This window comes from Hippoglossus stenolepis, chromosome 1 (assembly GCF_022539355.2).
Source record: "Hippoglossus stenolepis isolate QCI-W04-F060 chromosome 1, HSTE1.2, whole genome shotgun sequence".
NCBI classification, from domain to species: Eukaryota; Metazoa; Chordata; class Actinopteri; order Pleuronectiformes; family Pleuronectidae; genus Hippoglossus; species Hippoglossus stenolepis.
Window position 1 is genome coordinate 29813092 of NC_061483.1, and position 7221 is coordinate 29820312.

The following is a 7221-nucleotide window of genomic DNA, read 5'->3' on the forward strand; positions in this document are numbered from 1 at the left end:
AATAGGGAGGCCTTCAAAATGGATTCAGTCATCCGGTAGATTCTAAATGGTAGATGTATGCTGTCAGAGCGGAAACACCTTACCTCTAGGCTGTGGTGTCCCTCAAGGAAGCATATTGGGTCCTTCATTTTTCTTAGAAATTACATATAATCAGTCAAATAACACACATGGATGTTATGATTTAACATGATCTGAGTGATGATATAAGTTATTTTTATATATACAGTCTATGGTTATGAGTAAAAGAGGAAGTCAGGTGATGATTCCAAAGATCGTTAAAGTCCACATAGGGATGAGGTCAGATGAGTGGATCAACAAAAACATCAGACCTGGACACAAAGGGTTTTTGTATGTTCTTTTATTATGAACATGTTAATTCCATAACCTTCCTTGTTTTTGATTTTGATGATATGATTTTCCCCTCACCTTAGCAAAGTCTTTATTTCAACCCAGACCATGATCCATCCATAAATCTAAAAGTATCAGTAGAATCAGCTTGTTTGTTTTTATCCCGCACTATTCATTAGTTCCGAAGCTGTAACTACAAGTAAAAATAACCAGATGAGAATTGCACCAATGATGGGAGCAGGTATTTTGATCCGAAGAGTTTTAGTACTGCAATACAAGAAATTCTCCATTCCAAGTAAAAGTCATGCACTGAAACATTAGCACGATGTTCCTTAAAATATCAAAAGTAAGAGTGGGCTGCTCATAAAGCAGACAAGTGCCCCTGTGACTGTTAGAGCTCTATCAACCTGCAGAACTAACTTCATCAAGGATTTATTCCAGACTGTTGCATTAAACTGCATCAGTTTTTGCTTCCCAATAAAATGCCAACTGAGTGTATTATATATCATTAATGCAAAATACATGTGCAAGCAGCTTTTCACTGGTCAATTTGGATCAGTTCTACAAGCTTTCACATGTATTTGAAATGTTAATCTATGAAGAAAACAGCAACTAAAGCACTAAAATGAATACAGCAGCTCCTCTGAATTGTGAAGGAGAGGTATAAAGTTAGTAAACATGTGAATTATGGCTCTTTGACAGGAGCTGCATCTTATAACACAGTCTGTTGTTGTTTTCAATCAATCAATCAATCAATCAAATTTGATTTGTATAGCCCATATTCACAAATCACAATTTGTCTCATAGGGCTTTAGGTGTGACATCCTCTCTCCTTAACCCTCAACAAGAGTAAGGAAAAACTACCAAAAAAACCCTTTTAACAGGGTAAAAAGAAGGTAGAAACCTCAGAGAGCCACATGTGAGGGATCCCTCTCCCAGGACGGACAGAAGTGCACGTGTAAAGGAGAACATCAAAGATAAGGGTATTAACAGCATTGATTAGAATAAACACTTTGGAGCATAATGGAAGGTTAATGAATTGATGGATTATTGTCAGTAATGGTCGAGTATCTGAGGAGAAATATTATAAATCAAGCAGTCTTGTTGTAATCATAGTCTATGGTCAGCAGCCACCACGATCATGATCCACCATCAAGATCGGATGCCACCATAGTCCACAATCATGATCCACTGCCGCCATCAGGATCCACCATCAGCTGCCACCTCAATCGTGGTCCACCACCATTATCAGATGCCAACGCGATACAGGATCCGCCATTACGATCATGATCTCTGATACGCAATCCACCATCATAATCCACGATGTGGCCGCAGCCGCGGCCCTGGATCTGCGGACGATAAGGCAAAGGGACTCCGGGGAAAAAGTCAAGTCAGTAACATGTATTGATGAGATTTTAATTTCTTTGATGTGATAAGGATGGAGAAGAGGAAGGAGAAGCTGGAAAGAGAAGCTCCGTGTGTCATGTGTCCCCCGACCTTCTAGATCTATAGCATCATAACTAAGAGCAGGTCTAAGACAAGCCTGGACCGGCTCTAACTATAAGCTTTATCATAAAGGAAGGTTTTAAGCCTACTCTTAAACATACAGAGGGTGTCTGCCTCCTGAACTGAAAGTGGGAGATGATTCCACAGGAGAGGAGCTTGATAGCTGGAAGCTCTGGCTCCTACTCTACTTTTAGAGACTTTAGGGACGACAAGTAAGCCTGAATTCTGGGAGCGCAGTGCTCTAGTGGGGTGACATGGTACTATCAGCTCTTTAAGGTATAATGGTGCCATATTATTAAGGGCCTTGAAGGTGAGGAGGAGAATTTTAAATTCTATTCTAGATTTAACCGGAAGCCAATGAAGTGAAGCTAATGTGGTCTCTTTTCTTGGTTCTTGTCAGGACACGTGCTGCAGCATTTTGGACAAGCTGCAGAGTCTTTAACGACTTACTGCTGGAGCCTGATAATAAGGAATTACAATAATCAAGTCTGGATGTAACAAAGGCGTGGACTAGTTTTTCTGCATCTTTTTGAGAGAGGACATGTCTGATTTTTGAGATGTTACGCAAGTGAAAGAAGGAGGTCCTAGAAATTTGTTTTAAGTGAGAATTAAAGGACAAATCGGGATCGAAGATCACTCCCAAGTTCCTGACTGTTTCATTGGAAGCAAGGGCAATGTCGTCTAGCGCAGTTATATAAAATAATAAATGCTGCACCAACATTTGTTTTAAATGTCTGTTTATTATATGGTAATAACTGTTGGGATTATGCAGGAAATGTAGCTCTTGCTGTGTGTCACAGTTTGGAAAAGTAGAGACTTACCAGTTTGTGTCAATGCTACAAAAACCGTGAGAAAATCCTTTGTTGTAAAGTTATTTTTTCGGGATGATTTCTCATTCTTGGGCTACTTTGGAAGTAATTCCACTGGTAGCCACAAGATGATGCCCATTACTCTACTTTTCTCTGCCAAACCATGAAAAGCAGGATCAGACTGCTGACCACATGTGCAACAGAAAAATGGAAACAATCTCTGGCTGGATTGACTATGGATACCTTCATTGTGACTGAATGGGATCATGAATATATGTTCTAAAATATGTCAGCAACAACATGGATATTGTTTTCATATAAATGTAAATTGATGAAGCACAAGTGACCATTTGCTCTTTCTCCGCAGAAAGATGTGATCCACTAAAGAAAGTTTTTCATATCAATACAACCCCTCTGCCTTTTATGATTCTGATTATAAAAAAGATAAACTGTGCATGTAGTAAGGGAATCTGAAGAATCTAATTGGCAATAAAAAAAAATCAATACAGCAAAGCATCCAATAGTATTTTTTGTTGGACTTGCCCTGACTGGCAAAGAGTCTGATCTTGCAAACTTCTCATCTCCACTTTGTAACACAGGTTTTCTGTTACAAATGTCGTCACCAAGCCCAAACTCCTCCACAGCCACAGGGGGAATTATACAACTGTTTTCACAAGCTGAGCAGAACTAACCGAGATGAGTAAACTGAAGTGTGATGGGTTTCAATTAACACACTTATTTAGGTGTCCAGGCCCCCTACACATGAAAGAACAAGTAGGGAGGACATTAAGCCTTTGAAGGGCTCTTAGTTTGTATTACGCTTTGAGTCAATACAAGACTAAAATTAGTTCCACATTATTTTTGTGCAGTTTATTCTTATTTTATAAGCTTTGTCATTTATGCTTATATATGAGATTATGTCTTTTACCTTTTTCTTTCAACTGTATTTGTTCCTTCTCACCCTCATCCGTTTTCCCTTTTTTTGTGTGTGACTTGTTTTTGCTCTTCATTGATCTATGTAAAGCATCAGTGAGATCCTTTGAAAGCACTTCATGAATAAATAAATGAAGTACCATTCATATGTTCTTCTACTTCTTCTTCTTTGTTCGGTTTATTGAAGGATGGCAAACAACATCAAGATGCATCCAGTCACAAGCAAGAAAGTATTGCACCTGAAATAAAAAAGTTAGTGTTCTTCAACCCCTTTGATTGCAGTCATTACCCTGGTTTCCCTTGAAAGTACAATACCTCTTTAATTTTTACATCCAAAGACTCACAATGAGTTTATAAGAGATACTGAACCAAAGTTCCAGTTTTTTTCCCCCTCATCTATTTCTTTAGCATAAAACGGGGAAAATGGTTTTGCCTTTTGTGTGGAAAACAATTATGTCAACAGCTGTTGCAGAGATATAGGGATCCTAAAATGCTTTGTCCAGATGGAATAACAGAGACATCAAACAATGTCCAAAACAAATTATTTCAAAGTTGCGTGATGATTGAGTATGGTACAGACCTAAACACACCCAAGGCAGCACTAAGGTGTATTTAAAAATGTAAAAGTTTAGTTTCCCCTGAAGTTTGAGTTGACTGCAACCTCATCTACCTCTCTTGACATCTGTGCCCCACACTCACCTGTGTGAGCAGTAATATAAACTACAAATGTCATCAAGAGTTCGATGAGTTTTCCTGATGTCACCCTGATACCACATGGGGAGTGGCCACCTTCTGGAAGAGACCGGCTGCTGTCTGAGGCCATGCCTCAGCTGCTTTGACTCTTTAACTCTCTTAAGATTAAGCAAATATTGAATTAACTTTTAAATTGGGCAAATCCAGAAATTCGAAGTGTTGAAAACAGTTTTTGCTCAGAAAATCTCTAAACAAACTAACAAACAATAAATACAGAACATTGAGTTCTCAGACACAGCATGAGGCCTGTATACACAGTGTGATCTGAGCAGCCTAGTGTGGCAGATATAAAAGGAGATCACAAGGCCGTGCTATATCGACTCGGAAAAATCTCCTCCCTCTGCCTCCATAAAGAGCCATCTGTGGTCAGTTCAGCAGATCAAACCACTGAACAGAACAACGTTGACATGCCAAGTGTGGCTGCCCTGCTGAAACAGTTGCCCGGCCTGTCACACCAGTGTGGAGCAGACGTTGGCCCTTTACGAAAAATCTAAACAGCCTATTGCTCCCATCTGTCATCCCTGATCACAGCTGTAAGAAACACAACCTGGAACTTTCACTGATTTCTTGAACTCGTCATGTTTCTGTTTGAAAGACTTTCTTTTCTCAAGTCAGTAATGCTAGTGAATCCAATAGAGTCTCAGCCATGAAGTAGGTGTCTACTGGAGTCAGCCAGGTTTCAACAACTTCTGAAATTGTTTTGTTTGAATGAATATAAAAAATCACTCATAAAAGACACATATACTCATCAAGCTCCTTGTCAGGAATGCCTGTATACATGCTTATTCATGATATTATCCAGTCATGTGCATGACAGCAACGCATGGACCCATCCTGCCTTGTGTCAGCAGTCAAGGTTAGTTGTGGTAATGGTGTGAGGAAAAGAAAATATTCTTGACACACTTTGGGCCTTAATATTAATCAATCATGGTTTAAATGTCACAGTTTATCTGAATATTATTGCTGAACATGTTTATCCCTTTATATCCACAGTTTATCATCTTCTAATGGACACTTCTAATAGGATAATGGTCCATTTCATAAAGTAAATGTCTCAAAACTGGTTTCCTGAACATGACAGTGAGTTCAGTGAACAGTTTGAACAAACTACAGATAATATGCACATTAGGTTGGCTCAGAGAGGGGTGTGTAATTACAGGACAACCACAATGCTCTGTTCAGGTAAATACATACAAAAAAGAATTCATAACAGCTGCACAACATAGAATAACATAAAACGGAACATGAACAAACACAGTGAAAATCACCTCTTAACAACAGAAACTAACACACAACCGAAACAGATAAAAACCATTAGAAACTGTGACGAGACCACTGCAGTGATACTTAGTGTATTATTTATCCATCACTCAATGTACATTGATACAGCTTTAAGAGGGGATCTCTTTTTTTGTAGAATATAGGACAAGATGTTGAATATCCCTTGTACTTTTGAAGATCTTCTGCACAATTTAAGTTACCAACTACCAGTAGATGTTAGCAGGGGTTAGCAGCCACCAGTGGATGTTGTGGACATAACTTATCTTAGCACCTTTGTGTCATCAGGTGTTTCAGCCTTTTAATCACTACCTCTTCTAAGGCAGGCCCACCGCAGGTTGATCAGACCTGGGTGCATGTCCATAGCATCTTGGGCCCAGTTGGGCTCTTACCTCCTGATCCAGAGCCATTGGCTGCAGCGTTCTGCAGTGTGTGATGTTTCTTTTTATGGTCTGGCGCAGCACTTGTCCATGGATCCCCAGATCAGGCAAGTACGGACAGGAGAAACAATTACAGTGAACAAAAATTCTTTCTACGTAGATATGGGCATGTTACTGCTCTTTTTAATAAACTTGACTTCGAGTTAAGACATCCAGATTTGAAAGAGTGTCATTCCACAAGTTAAAGCAAGCAGCAGCATTTTTGTTCCATCACTGTTCTGTATGTACGAATATGTGCATTTAAATCAGGGAGTGTATGTGTTGTGTTTTTCGAACACATAGTTTAATACAGTATATACTGCATGCACAGTATGTGTGAAATACCCTTTCATCATAAGGTTTTTATCTGGTTGTCTGTGTGGGTGTGAACTTCAGTCATTCAGGATTCTGGTCTTGTTTAATTTGAACCCCTACAAGGAGTTTTAAACTGGTTCTGAAACGGTCTTATCTTAATATTGCTGCCACTTTATAACGTACAACAGCAAATGAAACAATCAGGGACAATCAGTTAGCAAAGATGTGGTTGTGGATAAGACACAATGAGTATTAGCTGGGGGTCTGTGACAGGAGCTACACACCAACTCACCACCCTGACCTCTGTACCTTCCCCTCTCATTTCAATACCTATACAGGTCACACTACATCCTTAGGCACTGGAAGTGGAGGTGACGAGGTGGTGATACGTTTGAAAATGGAGATATCTGCTCACACACTTTACACAACCTGTCCTGGAAGTGATTCATAGTAGTGCACTCAGTAGCTCACAGAAAGACTTTTTACCTGTATTGAGAAAAGAGAGAAGTTCAAACCCCTGGCATCTTTCTCACCTGCACACACATGCGTGCAGTAGGCGTTAATGTTGGATCATCGCTGATGGAAATTTACACATATGGTTAAACACACTGTAGCTGCTTTCAGAAATGCACTCCACTCCAGATAGTGTCCTGATATTCTCCAGAGAGGTTGTATGTGAAAATGTCAGATTGAGAGGCTCTTGTGCCAGTCTCCAAGTAAAAACTCTGGATAATATCAAAGTGAGCTCATGTGAGACCACAGCAGGAGATCCTCTGGAGGATGAGATTTCTAACACGTGACATAGGCAAAAATGAATCAAACTAAAGGAATACAAATGTCTCAGGATGAAAAGGCCGAGC